Source organism: Orcinus orca, chromosome 6 (genome assembly GCF_937001465.1).
Source record: "Orcinus orca chromosome 6, mOrcOrc1.1, whole genome shotgun sequence".
In the NCBI taxonomy this organism is placed as follows: Eukaryota; Metazoa; Chordata; class Mammalia; order Artiodactyla; family Delphinidae; genus Orcinus; species Orcinus orca.
Window position 1 is genome coordinate 80,300,558 of NC_064564.1, and position 23,164 is coordinate 80,323,721.

General features: G+C 37.5%; 1 long non-coding RNA gene across 1 annotated transcript in view; it reads left to right on the forward strand.

Moving 5' to 3' along the window:
- Nucleotides 1-20,715, forward strand: part of LOC117196425 (uncharacterized) — a 46,564-nt gene extending 25,849 nt beyond the window's left edge. Inside the window, exon 6 of the long non-coding RNA XR_007478202.1 lies at nucleotides 20,528-20,715. This is a non-coding gene — a long non-coding RNA (uncharacterized LOC117196425). The remainder of the gene's footprint in view (nucleotides 1-20,527) is intronic.
- The last annotated feature ends 2,449 nt before the right edge of the window (nucleotides 20,716-23,164 follow it).

The following is a 23,164-nucleotide window of genomic DNA, read 5'->3' on the forward strand; positions in this document are numbered from 1 at the left end:
AGTAAAATGTCCAAGTCACAGAAGTTTGAAACAGGTAACATTTTGGCTGTTATTTTAAGTATTTTTTCCCTACTCCCACCCTCACACCCGTTTCCACGTGCTCCAAGCTCCTCATGGTGCCTTGCTGTCCTGTAGGTCCAACTACCTTAAAGTGCACCATGCTTGGCTACGCAGTAGGTCTTCAGTGAGTATTTGTTGAATGAGTAAATGACACACATGACGAAGGGACTTTTATCCCTCCCTGTTGCTAAAGGGCTTGTTTTTCCCTGTGAAGTGGTTTCCAACGTGTGGACCATAGAAGTCATGGAACGGAGTTATTGCAGTGATCCCTGTGTCCTGAAACATCCAGGTCCACCAGGACACCCAATTAAATACATTTCCATAATGTATATGCTACAGTTTTTTCATGTGTGTAAATGAAATTGGGATTAATAAGTAATAATGTTTATAAGCCTTATTGGACAGGATTTAAAAATAATGATGGAAATGTATAAATCTGTATTTATTGCCATGATAGGATGTTGATATGTAATTCTGTGAGAGAGCTTAGTTATAAAATGGTGCACAAAGTGTGATATCATCCCTGCAAGACAGTACCTAAAATACTAGATAGATAAATAGATTGGTGTAAATTAGGGCAAAAATGAATTATCTGACAAGTGCTCTTCATTTTTAGTTTATTTCTTCATTTTGGTGGAATATATCATCCAGTTGCTTTCTGAGAAAATGAGCACAGGAGTTTTTTTTAGATCATTCATTTTATTTTTCCTGTCATATTTTTAGTTTGTAAGATTTTTTTTTCTTATTCTCTCCATGTTCCTTCTTAAAAATAGTGTTCTGTTCTTGTTCCATGGATATGAGTTTCCCTAATGTCCTGGAAATTTAATTATAATTTTTAAAGTGTTCTTCTCTCTTTTATTTTCCTGCAATTTTTTTCTTATTTTTTTTGTTTTGATCTTAGACTTTAATATTTGCTGTTGGCGAACCCTGGTGATCATGTTTAAGAACAAGGCATTCAAGGTGAATGGAAGCTCTGGGGTGTGATGGAGCTTTGCCAACTGGTGGCCTTTGCTGGTGGCTTCTCTGGCACTGTCATTTGGTCGTCTACATTTCTCCAGTTTCCTGCTAGTGTGAGACAGATTAGGAGTCGGCTTGCCATCATTCTGAAAGGCAACCAGGAAAGGGACTGGGAGATCGCTGTTTAGTATGTACATTTTCACTGTAATCTCCCACTGTTCAGCTTTTTTCGTGATCCCGGTGATCAGCTGTGCCTGGCTAGTAACTCCAGAGCCGCTTGTTTAAGTGCTCAGGATAAACCTCTTCATTCTTTCCTGGGTGGAATAGGTGAGAACTGAATGCCTAGGGTAGAACAGGCATCTGGGGATCTAACTACTGCCTATACAGACTTCAACCATAAAAGGTCTGAAGATATAATATGCAATATGTATAAAAGATATATTTGACTTATAAACATACATTTTGATATATTTTAAGTATACTTAATATGTTCAAAATATAAATTTAATATATTTAAGATATAGTTGTAGCTATATTTAACTCACAAAAATAAATAGTGCTTTGACCATAACTTTAATGTGTATTCTTTGCTGGAAATAGCTAATTACTTACACAGGCAATTAATTTATTTTTACAGTTGTTTATGCAGTTAGTTAATTTAAACAGGTGATTAGTTTTCATATACTTTCTTTTTCTTGTTATCTTGAATTATAGAATATACATGCTGCTATGAAATATTAAATTGATACAGAAGGGGACACAGTAGAAATTGAATGTTCATTCACCGTCTTTCCTACTCCTCAATCATGCATTCCTTCCCAGAAGTAATCACTTTTAAGAATTGGTATCAATAGTCTGTACTGCCTTTTGTGCTGTTGTTTTGGACCTTCTCCCTTTAGTTAATTTAGTATCTATTATCATGCCTACTGGAAAATGGATGGGAAAGTTCAGGATTCTACTTCTCAAATGCATATAATTTACTTGAATATTGGAGCAGGTTTGGTGGAAGGTGAAGAGCTGTGCCCTACGTGAATTCTGGTTCCTTTCAAGAGCTTTCAATTAATTATAACAGGCCAATATTTCCCCAGTTGCCATGGCTAACTGAAGACTGACTATCATGCAAATTGGTTTTACAGATCATAACATTGGGTATCAGACTTTAAGAAAGATGATTTAAAAGAGTTTCCTTGTATTCTGTACAAGGAGAGAGAACCAATTGGGAGAAGTAGAATGAAATGAAGAATCTGGGCAGACACCACAATGAAAGCCTGTGTGCTGTGAGAGGCATTCAAATAATTCTTTAATGAACTGGTTCCTTTGACTTATTTTAAGATCTATATGTAGGGGGAAATAAAAGCATGACAGGAGTAGAATAGATGGAAAAAAATTAAACAAGATTCAGTCCCATTAGTTATGACTGACAAGGAAAAGATAATAGCCAAAGAGCAAACAGAGTTTTTTAGCAGAAAAAGATAATGATAGTGGAACTTTCACAAATGTATCAGGGAAGAAGTAGATAAAAGTTTTTAAAAAGTTCAGTAATCAGTAGCGATATGCATAATATGAATGACTCAAAAATGGCTGAGATATTGGTGTTTAAATTCTGTCATTACTGAGAGAAATAAAGAAGGGAAGTTTAGAGCACTAATGACTAATGACGGGAATCGCAAACATGGCTACTAAAAATGCAGATAAGTGACTGTTCGTACTGAGAAATTTTGAACTTAGATTTATCAGCACATCTGGTTGACATGCCTTCTCTTGGGTAATATGAGAATCAGCTAATGTGCTTACCAAGCCACTTACGATGCATAATTTTTATAAGATAATTGTGCAGATTTAACATGAACTAAATATTGAAATGCTTTGAACTCTGGAGCTGCCAATTTTCAAAGAAGGAAAACAGGAAAGCTGGAATAACAAATATTTGAAGGCTCTGTTGTTTTATTCTTCAGATCTACCTCTCCTTCCGTTAGCTCAGAAGGTCATTAGTCACAAAAAGTTATGCATAATCCCTTTCCTAATGTGAATTTAAGAGGAAATGTAAACACAGTTGCCATCTCATTTCCTCTTCACCTTTATTTTCAAAAGAAGAAAAAAAACCTGTTTGCTGATTAAATTCAGGGACATCATATAGTAGTAGACTGGTCTACAAAGCGTATCTCCACACAAGTATCCATTGAGCAGTGGGAGGAAAATATTAGAACTTCTATTTATCTATTAATTTGCTATTCATATATTATCTAAAATGAGAAATAAGTTTACTAATATTTAAGTTATTGATTGACACTTATTTTGGGGTGTTCCACAAAAAATTGGATGTTGGTAGACAGTTGACTGTTTGCTTTCAGCATCCTGCAAACTTTTATAGACCATATGGGCCTGTTTTAATAGTTGTATAGAGGATATTATCTTGTTTGCATTTCAGTCTTGAGATGGAAAGTGGACTAAAAAGGTTCTGGCAGAGACACCACAGATAAAATATAATAATAACAGTGATTAAGCACAGGCAAGCATTTAGAACATGGCAGAGCTGACATTTTACCCACACCTAATATGTGTTCATGTTTAGCCATTTAAGAGGCAATAACAATCTAATCATCGAATTATTAGACATAAAACTTGGAAATTATTTTAAAAGCTTTTTGTGAATTTACACCCACAACAAAGGCATTAGCTACTGATAGCATGATTCACCAAATGTTTAAAAGTAGTTTTATTTCACTTTATCTCATCCTCTAAATTGTCTAAATTTGTTACATGTACAAGTGTATAAATAAGTATCTATATTTTGGTAGTGCTTGCCAAAATTTATTAATGGTGTACAAATTTAAAGATGCTTGGAGATCACTGTATGTGAGAATGTATTAAAAAAAAGATGTTACAGAGATTCTCAAAGGGGGGTGCTCTTAAATGTTTGCATGTATTTCTTACCTTGTATGTCATATTTAGGTATAAATTCCATGATACACACTTTGCAATAACTAAGTGACTTTGCCTTTTTATGAATTCTTTTACAAGTTTGTCATGGCATTTTCTCAGTTCTTCCATGGTGTGGAAATAAATGAAAACCAATCAAATGAGAAAAACAAAGGATATTTATTTAGAGCTTGCTGTAGCAAGGAAGTCAGCCACCATCACTCGTGTTTGGCAGAGACTCATATACAGGGAGAGACATGGGAAAGCTTTATAGTGGAAAAAGGCGAAGGCTTCAGGTATGCCCTGCTTGGCGGTTGTTGGCATGGTGAAGCTGGAGGTGGGATAACCAGAAGCAGGGTATCCTATGTGACTGGTTAGGCGTATATTTTTGGCTTTCTCTGTTTGATCCTAAGCTGGAAGCAGGGACAAAAATTAGGGAAGCTGTCAGTTATTAATTAAGTCCTGGCCGTTTTGGACTGATTGTTACAGATGTATTTGTAGAACAAAGTTTTCCTACGTGGACAGACCATGAAGGGTGCCCATTCCAAACCAGTTCTCATTTTACCGAGCCATAGGAGGTTCTAGAATGCTGCTCTAGACTGGTAATTATGCAAAAGGGTCCATGAGTATTCAGGATAATTATCCCACAAATATAATGCTCATCATAAATATTTTATACATTAGAAGTATATAATTAACATTTTTTTCTGGTTCTATCCCATTCATCTGTGTTAAATAATTTGCTTAATGTTTCAAACCATAGCTAGTATTTAGGTTGCAGTCAACTAAATTATTATAAATAAGACTACCATGAATAACTTGGTATATAGCTTTCTGAATTTAAGTTTAAGGTAGTATTCTAGAAGAAAAAGTTTTCTGTAAAAAGAGGCTCTATCAACACATAGTCTTATTTTCTTTTCGTTGATTTTGTTTTTGAAATCTACAAAGTTCTTTTTTTGGTGTTGTGTAATTAAAAATAATCCAACTAATATTTCTTCATTATAATACCAAGGATATATATGTACTTATTCCTCCCGTCTTTTCTTCCTATTTGTGTGTTATGTTACAATTTAGTACAACATGTTGGTGAAACTTAATTTCTTGTTTATTCAATTAAAAGTGCATTCTTTTAATTGAAAATTAGTCAGATAATATTGCAGTTTAATAATGAAATGCTTAATTTGAAGAAATAAACTGAATTATGTGATTACTTTCTTTTTTGTGTGTGATTACTTTCTTGAATAGATTTTCTGAACTGCTAACAAATACGTATTATATTAAAATTTCTTCCAAAAGATTACACCAATGAGTGATTTCAAAATCTGAACTGGGGATTCCCTGGAGGTCCAGTGGTTAGGACTCCGTGTTTTCACTGCCACGGGCCTGGGTTTGATCCCTGGTCTGAGAACTAAGATCCCACAAGCCACGCGGCATGGCCCCCCCCCCCCAAAAAAATGCACCATCTCATTAAAAAAAAAAAAAAAACCCAAAAAACAAAATATGAAGCAATTTGTGTAAAAATAAAGATTTTATTTTGAATTATCTATAAAGTAAAAAGAATTATTATCCTTCAATTTTTTTCGATATCCGCGAACATTTCTAATAAATGCTTTAATCCCCACATGGTTTTTAAATTAGCTTAATTTTTAATTAATTAATTTTATTGAAGTGTAGTCGATTTACAGGGCTGTGGCAATCTCTGCTGTACAGCAAAGTGACTCAGTTATATACATGTAGACAGACATTCTTCTTTTAATATTCTTTTCCATTAAGAAACAGGTAACATTTTGGCTGTTATTTTAAGTTTTTTTAAGGTTGGTAGATGCAAACTATTACATTTAGAATGGATAATTAGCTTAATTTTTGAGAAATCTTATAGTAAGTCTAGAGAGTGGGAATTCACTGGGAAAGTAAATCATTCTTAGGTTTTAATTTGACATCTCATCAAATATTTAATAATCTGTGTTGTATGGGATACAAAGAAATACAGAGTAAATTCACTGCATTCAAAGAATAATTTAAATGAAAAAGTGCAGAGCATAAAAATATAAAAAGTTAAACATTTTATCTGAGCCTCAATTTAATTGCAGAATTGGACCATCTGACCATTCATTACATGTAGTCACAAATAATACTACGTTTCTGAGAAGCCATAGTTACATCTGGACAAGCTCAATGTCTTTGGTTATACTTCTGGGACAGTTTTTACATCTTACCTGGTTCTTAGTCAGGAGCTGAACTAGGCTAATTTTGGTCTTCTCTGAAACTTCCTAGGATTTCCTGTGATCCGGGAAATTTACTTAAAGGTAGACTCTTCCCTTGGAATCTCTAAATCTCAGGATTTTCTTCCTTTCCTTTCCTTCCTTCCTATCCTCCTTCCCTCCTTCCTTCCTTCCTTCCTTCCTTCCTTCCTTCCTTCCTTCCTTCCTTTCCCTCCCTCCTTCCTCCCTCCTTCCTTCCTTCCTTCCTTCCTTCCTTCCTTCCGTTGTCCTAAAATCCCTATCTTTTTAGTATCTTGAAAGCAGCTATGGCTATTGGATTGGCCAAGCTTGTTCTAATTAGGCCTGAGTCTGGGTGGCTCTTGGGATGTTAGAGCTGTTCTGGATTTTATGTTATGGCAGGAAACAGGGAGTTTGGGTTATCCTTGTACTAGGTGTCAATGAGCTGTACTTCCCCACCGTGTGGCTGGCTCATGTGGTTGTGTTAGGGAACCCAACACAATTTAGTTGGTCTAGCCTTGTGTGCCTTCCTTAAGCTAATGTAACCACTTCAAAGATAAGGCCCAAGGCACCAAAGGGAAGCCCTGTTGGTTCCTGCAATGCCTAGTCCTCTTTCCGAACCTCCTCCCACTTTGCTTTAGCTCTCTAGGCTACTGACTTTGCTCCATGTAACCCGTGGGGTGGATACTGTTGTGCTCCCAAATGTGATCTTGCCATACCCATGGACTTGACTTCATTTGTTTTCTGGCTCTTATGGCAGTGATTTCCATTGTTCCTTTACCCCCTGTGTTTCCTCAGTTAAACAGCCCTCTTAGTTAGGTTTCAGTCCAGTTTGAGAACCTGTCTCCAGTCCAGCTACGACCTGGGCCTGTGGATGTCTGTGGTGGGGATCTGTGCAGAGTGAGATAGTTATTCCACAGTTTTCTAATTAGTGGTATTTTTTCATAACATAAAATATGTACTGAATTGTGGAAAGTTTAAAAAATATAAAGAGTATAAAGAAAATAAATATGACTTGTAATCCTACCATTTAGGGAATTCCTTTGTTAATTTTTGGTACATTTACTACCTGAAATGTATATGTGTATGTAAATGACTAAATACATTTTTAAAGAAGAAATGGATTATACTGTACATTCAGACTTTATGCTACTTTGTTCCTTAATACAAATAAATACTATGCCAACCTCATAAAAATCTTTATAAACACAATTTTAAATGATTGCATAATATTTCAGCATACATGTGCTTTAAACTTAATATTTTATTCTGTTTTTAAAATTTGTGCTATCTTTTTTCTCCTGGAAACCTCATTTTCTTCCTGAAAAAACAATGACATTTGCTAGTATTATTTTTTCTTGATATCATTACATTTTGTCTTATATTTCTAACTATAATTATTTTTTAAAAAGAAGAATTATGAATGCTGGGATCCTTTTTCTTTTTGGCTGCGTTGGGTCTTCGTTGCTGCAGGCAGGCTTTTCTCTAGTTGCAGCGAGCAGGGGCTACTCTTTGTTGTGGTGCGCAGGCTTCTCATTGTGGTGGCTTCTCTTGTTGCAGAGCACGGGCTCTAGGCGCGCAGGCTTCAGTAGTTGTGGCGCGTGGGCTCTAGAGCGCAGGCTCAGTAGTTGTGGTGCATGGGCTTAGTTGCTCCGTGGCATGTGGGATCTCCCCAGACTAGGGCTCAAACCTGTGTCCCCTGCACTGGCAGGAGGATTCTTTTTTTTTTTTTTTTTTGTGGTACGCGGGCCTCTCACTGCTGTGGCCTCTCCCGTTGCAGAGCACAGGCTCCGGACGCGCAGGCTCAGCGGCCATGGCTCACGGGCCCAGCCGCTCCGCGACATGTGGGATCTTCCCAGACCGCGGCACGAACCCGTGTCCCCTGCATCAGCAGGCAGACTCTCAACCACTGCGCCACCAGGGAAGCCCGGCAGGAGGATTCTTAACCGCTGCACCACCAGGGAAGCCCAAATGCTGGGATTCTTAAATGCAAAGTAATTTTACCTTTGTGAAAGGATTCAATTTTTTTAACTTTCTTTTTATTTCCTTTCATAAGTGAATTAGCTTTGGGTATTTTTGAAGATTTAGAGTCTTATTAACTTAATGGAGTAACAACTGAATCTCCAGGTTCTTTAGGAATAGACTTCTAATGTCTGAGGAAGGCTAGCTAACGAGAATTTCAGTTTCACTTTTCTAGAGAGAATAAAGATTGTACTTCGAAAAATGTCCCTGACGCTTTCAGACCAATGAGCAGCTCCTTTTATAAACTATCAGAAACTTCAGAAGTAGAACTGTTTTCTGTTTCATCTCTTTATCTCCCCAATATCCAGTCCACGCTCCACCACTGTCTGGCTGTGAGTTTTTGGCCAAACGGTTTACCTCTCCAATCATCAGTTTCCTCCTGTGTAAAACTGGGATAATGGTTGTACTGTTCTCAGGGGTTGTGGCAGAGATTACAGACACCCTGCACAGTCTCTAGCCTGGCTCATTAAAGTTTAGGTATTATTTATGGTGTTATTATGCTGCTGGTGGAGATAGCGCAACATGGTGGTTAATGTCGTGGACTTTGGTGTAAGCCTACCTAGGTTCAAACCTGGACTGCCACTGACTAGTTCTGTGGCCTTGGAAAGTCGCCTATGCTCTGGGCCCTCAGTCTTCTCATCTGTAAAAGAGATATAATAATAGCATCTACCCCATGGGATTTTTAAGAGGTTAAATTATTGTAATATGTATGAAAAGTACTAAGAACAATGTGTAGCTAGTGCTGTATGTGTGATTGTTTAAATCGAATAGAATACCTGATCCATATTTTTTTTTCCTGATCCATATTTTAAGTAATAGGTGGGTGAAGTAGTTACAGAGCAAAAGTAAATCATGTCGCTTTTGTTTCCTTACATGTGTAAATATTTCCTTTTCTTTGAAGTGTTCAGTAACCAGAGGAACTGCATGCTTTGAGATCATTGGCCTGAAGGGTGCTCAATTTGACCAGTCCCCAAGGAGGTACTTGCCAGATTGCTAGGATGGAACGTAAATGACTCAGAATCATCAAAATCTGAGATGAGTCAGCTGATGCCTATCTTAGAGTCTTTAGTAGAACCCCACCAAGAACACAAGAGAAGTACTGTGAATAGGTAACCTTCTCTATATATGTTTATGGGACTATTGCCATCCTTTCTAGTGCAGGAGAGTAGTTGTGGATTAGAGAGACTGATTTGCTTTTAGAGATTAAATGTCTTGGACTATCCCTGGGCAAAGAGGAGTTCACATAGAACGAAGAAAATATAAACAGTGTAACTCTATTTCTCTTACACTAAGGCTCTTCATAAAGAATGATCCAATAGGCTAGAAGATTTTGAAGCAAATTAAAATTATTTTCCACAAGGCACATGAGCATTTTGATTGCTTCCCTATGTTTTAGAACTATTAAGAGTTCTTCAAATGAGGTCCAAAGTGCAGCAAAACATAATCATCCAACTTGGAAGGCAGCCATGGAATGGGATGACTGAATAAATATTACCATCTAGCATCATTTATCTCAGGCTTTAGTGCGAATGGGAGAGAGGTTGGGGAGGGATTTCCTGCCAAAATCCAAGGTTAAACCCGAAGAGAAGTTAGTACCCTCCAGGGGCCATTTTTTCTCCATTATGAGCCTTGGCTATGATTTCATTTCAATGATTATTTTAAAAAATTGTATTTTGAATGGGGGTAGGCAAAGCTGGTTTTGAACATGTATAATTTGAAAATTCATCTAGAAGTGTGATGGTCAATTTGAATAGATGAATATACTTTAGCTGCTGACCTATTCTTCAATATGTTTTTTTTTTGCTGACAAATTAGGACTATTAAAAATTCCTTGCAATAGAGGTATTTGATTGTTTAAAGTGAGATTGTAGATACCTCCGTCAGCCTTTGACAGGGGACACAAACCATAATTTGGGAACTGTAATGTAAACCTTGAGACAACGAAGTAACTTAACAGACCTGAGTCAAGCATAAACAATGAAGTGGTTTGAAAGGATTGGTCTCCCCGAAATGGCACGTTCCACGGAAGAATGCTTTCTCTGTTTGATCTGTCACTAGAGCTCTCAAAACATGACACTCCTTGAACATAATATACTTTGATGATAAACTAGATTAACTTTCCCAGTGCAAGTGAAAGGCCACCTGTTGCCAGAATGGCCATATTCCTCATTGGCTGTCTTGTAGCTGTCATCACTTCAATGCAATCTGCAACCGACATGCTAGAATATAATGAATATGTCAGAAGTTGGAGGTCAGCCATCCAAGTACATGAAAACTTGGCTCGCCTACAGTGTCAGCATGGAGGCCTCCCCTATCATCTCGTGCAGAGGATTTCTGCACCACTTGATTTGTTTGCACAGGATTTGTTGCTGTTGGATGGGGCGTATTTCTGAGAGGCTTTTTGACAGCCCGTTCAAATATTTTCACTGGAAAAAATAGGGCTTCTGGTTTCAAGCTCTTCAAATAATAATAGGTGGTGTAAAATGCCAAGGTACCTGATGGTGGTGGGGGTCTGTTGTTGCTTTTTACTGGAAATATCCACAGAGACTGTTAGAAGTGTTTTGATTGGAGTGGAGAGGAGGGTTGGTTGGAAGATCAGAGCCACTAAAGAAATTGTAGGGATGCTCAATTTCTGCCTTCTCCTCCCCACCTGTAACATATAGTGGTGTTGGATCCGTTGGCCCACAGATTCTTGCTATAGGGAAATATAAAGTAGTGCATCATATTTATTTATATGTCAAATATTTATATATCATATGCAATATAGTACGGATCAGTTTTCTGGGTCACAGTATTAAGGAACAGTGTGGGATTCTAATTTATTCATGAAATATCTGTTCTTTCTTCTCAAAAAGTGATGTATGTTTTAGCTAACAGCATCAGGAAGAAGCTTTCTGAAGTCTTGGTCAGTATGATGAAAGAATCATGAGTAGTTCCATTGGCTAAAAGTAAGAGAGCTTAAAATCAGTCTTAGCTGTTGTTAAATGCTTGCCCCAAACCTTTAAAGGCCAACTAAAAGAAGAATTCTGTTCTTGGCTTTAACTTGGGCAGAGTTGCTCAACCTTGACACTTGACATTTTGAACTGGATAATGCTTTGTGGGTGGGGGACTGTCCTGTGCACTGTGGGATGTTTAGCAGCATCCCTAGTCTCTACCCACTAGATGCCAGTAGCACCTTCCCAGTCATGGCAATAAAAAAATGTCTCCAGATGTCCCAAATTGCCTATCGTCCCCTGGAACTCACTTGGGGGCAAAACTGCCCCTGATTGAGAAACCCTGACTTAGTTGGATACTGGGTTCCTAGAAGTATATTACACTGCAATATCATAAAGGAGCATGCATAAACCCATCCTTCTAACTTTACCTCCCCAGTTTTAATATCAAAATATCAACCGAAAAGGAGCGGGAAGTTTATTACACTCTGTACAGTAATTCACATTCATACATCCTAAAAATATGGGTTTGGGTAGCCAAGGGCCTAAGATTATCTTCTGGTGGTTTTGATAATAACAGCAATAATGGCTCTCATTTACGGAGGGGTAATTACAGTACCCCACCCTGTGCTAAGTCATGTGCTATTTCACTTGATCCTTGCAACAAATGTAGACGTTAAGTACATTGTCATACTCTCTTATCAGATGAGCACACGGAAGCTTGGGACATTTAAAGAATTTGCCTAAACTTGTACCCTTAGTAAGAAACAGAGTTTGTGTTTAAATTCAGGTGTTCCCACCCAGAACTTGTAAAATGAACTACTTATACATTGTTTCTCCCTTTGTGGACTGGATTACAGCTGCTTCCAGGGACTGCAGGTCGCCGGGCCTCCACAGCTGATGCTCAGCAGATTTCTTTCTAGCACTTTCACATAATTTAGGTCTCAGTGAGTCACATCCTATAATCGTTTTATAAGAACGAAGTGGCAAATAGCTAATTTAAAATTATCCCTGTCAAAAGAAGATAAGAAAATTACGTGTGGGTTTGATAAAAAAACATTTTATATCTCTTCTAAAACACTTGTTAAATTTTATCGAGATGTGACCTTATTTTTTTTTTTAATTATTTATTTTTGGCTGTGTTGGGTCTTTGTTGCTGCGCGTGGGCTTTCTCTAGCTGCAGCGAGCGGGGGTTATTCTTCGTTGAGGTGCACGTGCTTCTCATTGTGGTGGCTTCTCTTGTTGCAGAGCAAGGGCTCTAGGCGTGCAGGTTTCAGTAGTTGTGGCACGAGGGCTCAGTAGTTGTGGCTTGCGGGCTCTAGAGTGCAGGCTCAGTAGTTGTGGCACACGGGCTTAGTTGCTCCATGGCATGTGGGATCTTCCCAGATCAGGGATCGAACCTGTGTCCCCTGCATTGGCAGGCGGATTCTTAACCACTGCACCACCAGGGAAGTCCCTCGAGGTGTGACCTTATTAATATAAACTTAGACCTCTAATGACTTGGCAAGCTGTACGCTCTGTGGGAATTTGAATCCACGTTCAGTATTTAATTTGTGTGAATTAACTCAGTGTTTAATTTTTTCTGATGGTTTCCATCATCTTTAACATTTTCTACATGTGTTGACAAGGGGAAATATGTGACTATTACATCCCTTTTTTTCCTCTTGCCCTGCGGTTTAAAAACGACTGAAATTGTCAAAAGTCAGGCAGATTGAACAAAACAAAACAAAACAAAAAGAAACAAAAACAGAGACACCTATTAATCCACAGCCTGGAAAATGAACTAATACATTTGCCCTCATCTATTCTTTCTTAGTCCATTGTCAGAGGTCCTTTTTTCCCCTTCTTTATTTATATATCCTTTTAATCATCACTTTAGTTTACCTTCACTTATTCTGTTGCCATTCCCCAAATTGATCATAGACATAATATAAAAAGAGCCTTTTCTCTTAGTTTTGTTTTTTTTAAGTCAGTGCATTAGACCATTTTTTCATTAGCACTTAGCAGATACTTAGTAAACATTTACCGTCTTATGCAGCCTAGTAGACAAATCGGAGTAGGAAATACAGCAAAATGCAAGATACAGAAAAAGTGCAGCCGTGTGGAGGATAACTATACTGCCGTGAAGTGGTGGGGCACAGGAGGGGCAGTGAATTGTTATTACCATATTTCACTGATTGCTTTTGAAGTACTCTTCATCGTGGAGAATTTCTTTTTTTCTTTACGTCTTTATTGGAGTATAATTGCTTTACAATGGTGTGTTAAGTTTCTGCTTTATAACCAAGTGAATCAGTTATACATATGTTCCCATATCTCTTCCCTCTTGTGTCTCCCTCCCTCCCACCCTCCCAATCCCACCCCTGTACGTGGTCACAAAGCACCGAGCTGATCTCCCTGTGCTATGCGGCTGCTTCCCACTAGTTATCTGTTTTACATTTGGTAGTGTATATATGTCCATGCCAATCTCTCACTTTGTCACAGCTTACCCTTCCCCCTCCCAATATCCTCAAGTCCATTCTCTAGTAGGTCTGTGTCTTTATTTCTGTCTTACCCCTAGGTTCTTCATGACATTTTTTTTTCTTAAATTCCATATATATGTGTTAGCATACGGTATTTGTCGTTCTCTTTCTGACTTACTTCACTCTGTATGACAGACTCTAGGTCCATCCGCCTCATTACAAATAGCTCAATTTCGTTTCTTTCTATGGCTGAGTAATATTCCATTGTATATATGTGCCACATCTTCTTTATCCATTCATCCGATGATGGACACTTAGGTTGTTCCCATTTCCTGGCTATTGTAAATAAGAGCTGCAATGAACATTTTGGCACATGACTCTTTTTGAATTATGGTTTTCTCAGGGTTATATACCCAGTAGTGGGATTGCTGGGTCATATGGTAGTTCTATTTGTAGTTTTTTAAGGAACCTCCATACTTTTCTCCTTAGTGGCTGAACCAATTCACATTCCCACCAGCAGTGCAAGAGGGTTCCCATTTCTCCACACCCTCTCCAGCATTTATTGTTTCTCGATTTTTTGATGATGGCCATTCTGACTGGTGTGAGATGATATCCCATTGTAGTTGGATTTGCATTTCTCTAATGATTAGTGATGTTGAGCATTCTTTCATGTGTTTGTTGACAATCTGTATATCTTCTTTGGAGAAATGTCTATTTAGGTCTTCTGCCCCTTTTTGGATTGGGTTGTTTGTTTTTTTGTTATTGAGCTGCATGAGCTGCTTGTAAGTTTTGGCGATTAATCCTTTGTCAGTTGCTTCATTTGCAAATATTTTCTCCCATTCTGAGGGTTGTCTTTTGGTCTTGTTTATGGTTTCCTTTGCTGTGCAAAAGCTTTGAAGTTTCATTAGGTCCCATTTGTTTATTTTTATATCCATTTCTCTAGGAGGTGGGTCAAAAAGGATCTTGCTGTGATTTATGTCATAGAGTGTTCTGCCTATGTTTTCCTCTAAGAGTTTGATAGTTTCTGGCCTTACATTTAGGTCTTTAATCATTTTGAGCTTATTTTTGTGTATGGTGTTAGGGAGTGATCTAATCTCATACTTTTACATGTACCTGTCCAGTTTTCCTAGCACCACTTATTGAAGAGGATGTCCTTTCTCCACTGTACATTCCTGCCTCCTTTATCAAAGATAAGGTGACCATATGTGCATGGGTTTCTCTCTGGGCTTTCTATCCTGTTCCATTGATCTATATTTCTGTTTTTGTGCCAGTACCATACTGTCTTGATTACTGTCGCTCTGTAGTATAGTCTGAAGTCAGGGAGCCTGATTCCTACAGCTCCGTTTTTCGTTCTCAAGATTGCTTTGGCAATCTTGGGGGTCTTTCGTGTTTCCATACAAATTGTGAAATTTTTTGTACTAGTTCTGTGAAAAATGCCAGTGGTAGTTTGATAGGGATTGCATTGAATCTGTAGATTGCTTTGGGTAGTAGAGTCATTTTCACAATGTTGATTCTTCCAATCCAAGAACATGGTATATCTCTCCATCTATTTGTATCATCCTTAATTTCTTTCATCAGTGTCTTATAATTTTCTGTATACAGGTCTTTTGTCTCCTTAGGTAGGTTTATTCCTAGATATTTTATTCTTTTTGTTGCATTGGTACATGAGAGTGTTTTCTTGATTTCACTTTCAGATTTTTCATCATTAGTGTATAGGAATGCCAGAGATTTCTGTGCATTAATTTTGTATCCTGCTACTTTACCAAATTCATTGATTAGCTCTAGTAGTTTTCTGGTATCATCTTTAGGATTCTCTGTATATAGTATCATGTCTTCTGCAAGCAGTGACAGCTTTACTTCTTCTTTTCCGATTTGGATTCCTTTTATTTCCTTTTCTTCTCTGATTGCTGTGGCTGAAACTTCCAAAACTATATTGAATAAGAGTGGTGAGAGTGGGCAACCATGTCTTCTTCCTGATCGTAGTGGAAATGCTTTCAGTTTTTCACCATTGAGGACGATATTGGCTGTGGGCATGTCATATATGGCCTTTATTATGTTGAGGAAAGTTCCCTCTCTGCCTACTTTCTGGAGGGTTTTTATCATAAATCGGTGTTGAATTTTGTTGAAAGCTTCCTCTGCATCTATTGAGATGACCATATGGTTTTTCTCCTTCAATTTGTTAATATGGTGTATCACCATATTGAAGAATCTTTGCATTCCTGGAATAAACCCCACTTGATCATGGTGTATGATCCTTTTAATGTGCTACTGGATTCTGTTTGCTAATATTTTGTAGAGGATTTTTGCATCTATGTTCATCAGTGATATTGGCCTGTAGTTTTCTTTCTTTGTGACATCCTTTTCTGGTTTTGGTATCAGGGTGATGGTGGCCTCATAGAATGAGTTTGGGTGTGTTCTTCCCTCTGCTATATTTTGGAAGAGTTTGAGAAGGATAGGTGTTAGCTCTTCTCTAAATGTTTGATAGAATTCGCCTGTGAAGCCATCTGGTCCTGGGCTTTTGTTTATTGGAAGATTTTTAATCACAGTTTCAATTTCAGTGCTTGTGATTGGTCTGTTCATATTTTCTATTTCTTCCTGATTCAGTCTTGGAAGGTTGTACATTTCTAAGAATTTGTCCATTTCTTCCAGGTTGTCTATTTTATTGGCATAGAGTTGCTTGTAGTAGTCTCTTAGGATGCTTTGTATTTCTGCGCTGTCGGTTGTAACTTCTCCTTTTTCATTTCTAATTCTATTGATTTGGGTCTTCTGTCTTTTTTTCTTGATGAGTCTGGCTAATGGTTTATTAATTTTGTTTATCTTCTCAAAGAACCAGCTTTTAGTTTTATTGATCTTTGCTATCGTTTCTTTCATTTCTTTTTCATTTATTTTTGATCTGATCTTTATGATTTCTTTCCTTCTGCTAACTTTGGGGTTTTTTTGTTCTTTCTCTAATTGCTTTAGGTGCAAGGTTAGGATGTTTATTTGAGATGTTTCCTCTGTCTTAAGGTAGGATTGTATTGCTATAAACTTCCCTCTTAGAACTGCTTTTGCTACATTCCATAGGTTTTGGGTCGTCGTGTCTCCATTGTCATTTGTTTTTAGGTATTTTTTGATTTCTTCTTTGATTTCTTCAGTGATCACTTCATTATTAAGTAGTGTATTGTTTAGCCTTCATGTGTTTGTATTTTTTACAGATCTTTTCCTATAATTGATATCTAGTCTCATAGCGTTGTGGTCGGAAAAGATACTTGATACAATTTCGATTTTCTTAAATTTACCAAGGCTTGATTTGTGACCCAAGATATGATCTATCCTGGAGAATGTTCCATGAGCACTTGAGAAAAATGTGTATTCTGTTGTTTGAGGATAGAATGTCCTATAAATATCAATTAAGTCTACCTTGTTTAATGTATCATTTAAAGCTTGTGTTTCCTTATTTATTTTCATTTTGGATGATCTGTCCATTGGTGAAAGTGGGGTGTTAACGTCCCCTACTATGAATGTGTTAAGATCGATTTCCCCTTTTATGGCTGTTAGTATTTGCCTTATGTATTGAGGTGCTCCTATGTTAGGTGCATAAATATTTACAATTGTTATATCTTCTTCTTGGATCGATACCTTGATCACTATGTAGTGTCCTCTTTATCTCTTCTAATAGTCTTTATTTTAAAGTCTATTTTGTCTGATATGAGAATTGCTACTCCAGCTTTCTTTTGGTTTCCATTTGCATGGAATATCTTTTCCTGTCTCCTCACTTTCAGTCTGTATGTGTCTCTAGGTCTGAAGTGGGTCTCTTGTAGACAGCATATATATGGATCTTGTTTTTGTATCCATTCAGCCGGTCTGTATCTTTTGGTGGGAGCATTTAATCCATTTACATTTAAGGTAATTATCAATATGTATGTTCCTATGCCCGTTTTCTTAATTGTTTTGGGTTTGTTATTATAGGTCTTTTCCCTCTCTTGTGTTTCTTGCCTAGAGAAGATCCTTTAGCATTTGTTGAAAAGCTGGTTTGGTGGTGCTGAACTCTCTCAGCTTTTGCTTGTCTGTAAAGGTTTTAATTTCTCCATCAAATCTGAATGAGGTCCTTGCTGGGTAGAGTAATCTTGGTTGTAGGTTTTTCTTCTTCATCACTTTAAATATGTCCTGCCAGTCCCTTCTGGCTTGCAGAGTTTCTGCTGAAAGATCAGCTGTTAACCTTATGGGGATTCCCTTGTGTGTTATTTGTTGTTTTTCCCTTGCTGCTTTTAATATGTTTTCTTTGTGTTTAATTTTTGACAGTTTGATTAATATGTGTCTTGGTGTATTTCTCCTTGGATTTATCCTGTATGGGACTCTCTGTGCTTCCTGGACTTGATTAACTATTTCCTTTCCCATATTAGGGAAGTTTTCAACTATAATCTCTTCAAATATTTTCTCAGTCCCTTTCTCTCTTCTTCTTCTGGAACCCCTATAATTTGAATGTTGGTGCGTTTAATGTTGTCCCAGAGGTCTCTGAGACTGTCCTCAGTTCTTTTCATTCTTTTTTCTTTATCCTGCTCTGCAGTAGTTATTTCCACTATTTTATCTTCCAGGTCACTTATCCATTCTTCTGCCTCAGTTATTCTGCTATTGATCCCTTCTAGAGTATTTTTAATTTCATTTATTGTGTTGTTCATCATTGCTTGTTTCATCTTTAGTTCTTCTAGGTCCTTGTTAAATGTTTCTTGCATTTTCTCTATTCTATTTCCAAGATTTTGGATCATCTTTACTATCATTATTCTGAATTCTTTTTCAGGTAGACTGCCTATTTCCTCTTCATCTGGTGGGTTTTTATCTTGCTCCTTCATCTGCTGTGTGTTTTTCTGTCTTCTCATTTTGCTTATCTTACTGTGTTTGGGGTCTCCTTTTTGCAGGCTACAGGTTTGTAGTTCCCGTTGTTTTTGGTGTCTGTCCCCAGTGGCTAAAGTTGGTTCAGTGGGTTGTTTAGGCTTCCTGGTGGAGGGGACTAGTGCCTGTGTTCTGGTGGATGAGGCTGGATCTTGTCTTTCTGGTGGGCAGGTCCACGTCTGGTGGTGTGTTTTGGGGTGTCTGTGGAGTTATTATGATTTTAGGCAGCCTCTCTGCTAATGGGTGGGGTTGTGTTCCTGTCTTGCTAGTTGTTTGGCATAGGGTGTCCAGCACTGTAGCTTGCTGGTCGTTGAGTGAAGCTGGGTGTTTGTGTTGAGATGGTGATCTCTGGTAGATTTTCGCCATTTGATATTATGTGGATCTGGGAGGTCTCTTGTGGACCAGTGTCCTGAAGTTGGCTCTCCCACCTCAGAGGCACAGCAGTGACTCCTGGCTGTAGCACCAAGAGCCTTTCATCCACATGGCTTATTTGTAAAGCATGCAACATCAATGTGTGCTATTCTGCACAGCTGAGCTGGAGAGGAACTAGCTCTGCTCCACAGCACAGCAAAAAACAAAAAACCCCTCGTGCAGCTGCGTCCGCACACACGCGTGTTCCGTCGCTGGGCTATACAAGGGCGATTCAGCCTAACTTGTTGCAGCCAGGTCGGGCCTATCATGGAGAATTTTAAACATATACAAAAGTAGAAAGCCTGGTAAATGAACCCCCATATACTTTTAGTCACCCCAAAATTCATCAAACCATGGCCAGTCTTGTCACATACTTTATTAGTTATCTATTTGGGTAAAATGGATTACCCCAAATTTAGCAGTTTAAAACAACATACATTTATTATCTCACAGTTTTTGTGGAGTAGGTCTCTAGATGGGGTTTTTTTGGATCCTCTGGCTTTGGGTCTCTCACAAGACTGTAGTCATCTCAGATCTCACCTGAAGGGTCCACTTCCAAGTTTACTGAAGTGGTCGTTGGCAGGATTCAGTTATGAGAGCTGTTGATGGGAGGCCTCCCTCCTTCCTTTCCACATGGACATCTCTATAGAGCATCTCACAACATGGCAGCTTGCTTCATCAGATTGCCCACAAGAAGGAGAGCAAGAGAGGGTGAACAAGAAGGGAAGTTACAGACTTTTGAACCTAATCATAAAAGAAGTATCCCATCATCCTTGCTGAATTCTGTTCTTTAGAAAAAAGTCACCAAGTCCAGCCCACACTCAAGGGGAAGGTATTACATAAGGGTGTAACTACCAGAAGGTGGGGACAATAGGGAACTGTTTTAGGAGTCTGCGCATCACACACACACATTCGCATTCTTTCTACCCGCCCAGATTATTTTGAAGCAGATCCCAGATTTCATATCATCCCTTCTGTAACTGTTTAACATGTATTCCTAAAAGATAAGGGTTCTTTTGAAAAATACATAACCAAAGCACCATTATTACACCTAAAATTTAATAATATTTTCAAATATGCAGTGTTCAAATTTCCAGTTGTCTCATGAATATAGTAATCCATTGAGATATATTCATGTATTTTAAAATGTCTTCTAAGTCTCTTTTTAATCTATTGTTTTCCCCTTCTCTCTCTCTTTTTTTCCTTCCTTGTAATTTATTTGAAACAGCTACCTTGTTTGACCTGTAGAGTTTCCTGCAGTCTGAGTTTTGCTGATTGGATTCCTGAGTTAAAGTTTATCACATTCCTAATATTTCTATATAAATTGATAAGTATTGATTTTAAGATGGCAATATTTACACATTGAAATCAAGGTGCATCTTACCATCAAAGGCATTGTGTAATTTCTCAGGTGACAGTTATGATACTGTTGTCATTGCCTCAGCATGAGCAAACTCGTCTTGACTATATTGTTATCGCTTCAGTTGAATTATGTACATTGTTCCTATTACATGTGTTGAGTTTTATTGCTGTTTAAATTTTTTTTCAAGAAGATTACATTTTGATTTTGCATTGAAAGAAAAAGTCACTGCAAGTTCAGGAAAACACAGAAACAGAACAGAGGGGATTAAATTTGATTCATTCATGACTGGGCCACTAAAATCCCTTGATGTTTCAGGCTGCAAACCAAATAAGGACATTTGAAGAAGGAATGGAAGTCCTGATGTTGTCTGAAATGGATCAAGGAAGCACCAACATCAGCATTTGCCAACAGAGCGTCAGTCCCTTGGAATAAAATTCCATAGTCAGTAGCAGAGCACTCTTTCAAGTTCTATTCAAGATATATATTATCCTTCAATAAAATAGTGTGGAAAAACACAGAGATCAATGGCTTTGAATATAAAAGTGATTCCTGTTGGATTATTATTTTTTTTCAGAATATTCTGTTGACTTCAGGAAATACTAAGTGAAAACAAAACTAACAAAATTACATCACTAGTATTAGTCTAATTAAGGCACAGGAAAAGGATGGGCAGGAAATACATCAAATTGCTATCAATATTGATGAGATTCTGGGACATACATTTTCCCTTTATATTTTGTTACTGTGTTGTTTTCCTGAATTATTTACAATCACAAGAATACCTTTTAAAATCAAGGGAAAAAAACCCCAGTAAATATTATTCTTGTAAAAGCACCATGTCAGAGAAGTGACAAGCCAGATTGTGGGACGGCTTCTGTAGGGTGGCTGTGAGGTTCTCGGGCTTGTAGGCTGCAAGGTGAATTTTAGTTTTTGACCTTGGAGGCTCTTGGCAGTCTTCCTGTGGATGGACCGCTGCCTTCTCCCCGCTTGGGACGTGCCCCATCCATCCGGACTCTGGAACTGTTTCAGTGTTGTCTGTGAGGGATGTTCTTCAATCCTTGTTAATTTTTGCCCGAAGTGCTCAAGTATGTTGTTCTCATGATGATCTTGGAGTTCAGAAAGGTCTGTTGGATTCTTCAGGTGAAGAATTTTTTGTAGCATCTTAATCATTGGCATTTTTGCTAATGTTTTCCTTTTTGTGGATACTCCATGGGAGTGATAAATGATATAAATCTCTAAAAATAAGTTTTAAGAAATCATTCCAGTAAATGTAAAATAAAAAATTCTAAATGATAGGAAGGTACTTGTATCAGTTTAATTGGCAGGGGTTTTTTTTCTTAGTCACTTTGAAAATAATTGTGTGTTTTTCAATTAAGTTACCAGATTCAGTGAAATGCATTACTAACAATAAAACTAATGAAATTAAATAAAATTTAAAAAGCTCTGTCCTCTAGAGCTAAGTTTAGGGGATCGGGGATTTGTCTTTTCTCTCCTCATATGTCTCTTCTTGCTGATAATCCCATATTTCCTTGATACCAGATATCATAAGTTGTTAGATACATCATGAATTTTATAACAACTTTTCAGAAAAAAGAAGCACCTATAAAATCACAAAACTTTTTTTTCCTGATAGACATACATTCTTCAGTTTTTAAGTTTGGTTGGAGCCTAAGCTTTTTTCACAAAGTCTGAATGTTCTCCTGAGTGGATTCTGGTTTGGACACTATCTGTAGCACCATGGTGACCTCCTCCACCCCACCTCAAAACCTATCTTTTATAATCTGTTCCTCTTTAGCATATTTAAGAACAAAGGACATTTTAAGGCATATCTCAGTATTCAGGCTTGATGAACAATTCCTGTGTGGTTAAAATCATCATTATACTTTTCCCTCCTAATTGAATTATATATTAATGGACATTAAACAGTTCTTAAGAATCAACTGGGTATTTCTGATAGATGGATACTGGTACCAGAATGATCACTAGAATTCAAGAAAAGATATCATCAAACCTTCATAGTTTTGAGAAACCTATTACTATTCCAAGAGATTTGGCAATTTCTATTGCCTTTAATTGTATTTTGTAGAGCCTGACAATATTCTGCAAAGACAATTATTATTTGTTTCTCTGTTAAATTTTAATATATTCTTTTTTGAAGACATTTTCAAGGACAATTGGAATCCAAACTTAAAATAAGGTTCAACTACATGCCATGCAAACAAGGCTTATTTCCCAGCTTAGGTGAGACTCAGATGAATCTATAACCTTCTACACACGTGCTAATTTGCACATGTGCAGGCATTGACATCTATGTCACAACTCACTTCTCTGCCAAGTTTCTATTGGCACTGACTGTAAATTACATACAAATTTGAGATATGTTAAAATGTGAAAAGTTCTGCATCTTAGACTTGATGAAATACAGTAGTAAATAACATTTATCGATTGTGTGTATATGCTAGATACCTTACCTATATTATTTCACTTAATTTTCATAATTACCCTATAAAGCAGTGCTGTTATTGCCTCAGTTTTACAGATGAAGAAAACTGAGTCTTGGAGAGTTTAAGTCATTAGCCTAAGGAAAAGGCAGAATTGAGTCAAAGCTTGAACTTGAAGGCACATAGGATCTTTACTTCCCTGCTTCTCTCTTGGTAAACCTTATGTTTTTATGCACTATTAGCACTGTCCAATAGAACTTTCTATTATGGAAATGTTCTCTGTGCTGTCCAACATGGCAGTCACTAGCCTCCTGGGGCTACTGAGCATTTGAAATGTGCTTAGTATGACTGAGCAATTAAAATTAATGTTATTTAATTTTAATTTAGATGGACACGTGTGGCTGGTGGCTCCCACACTGGAGAGTGCAACACTAGAATGAAGGTCACTATAGTCTCACGATAATTCTAAAGAGTTGAGGACACAGAGTTCACTTTTGTGCTTGCAAAAGTC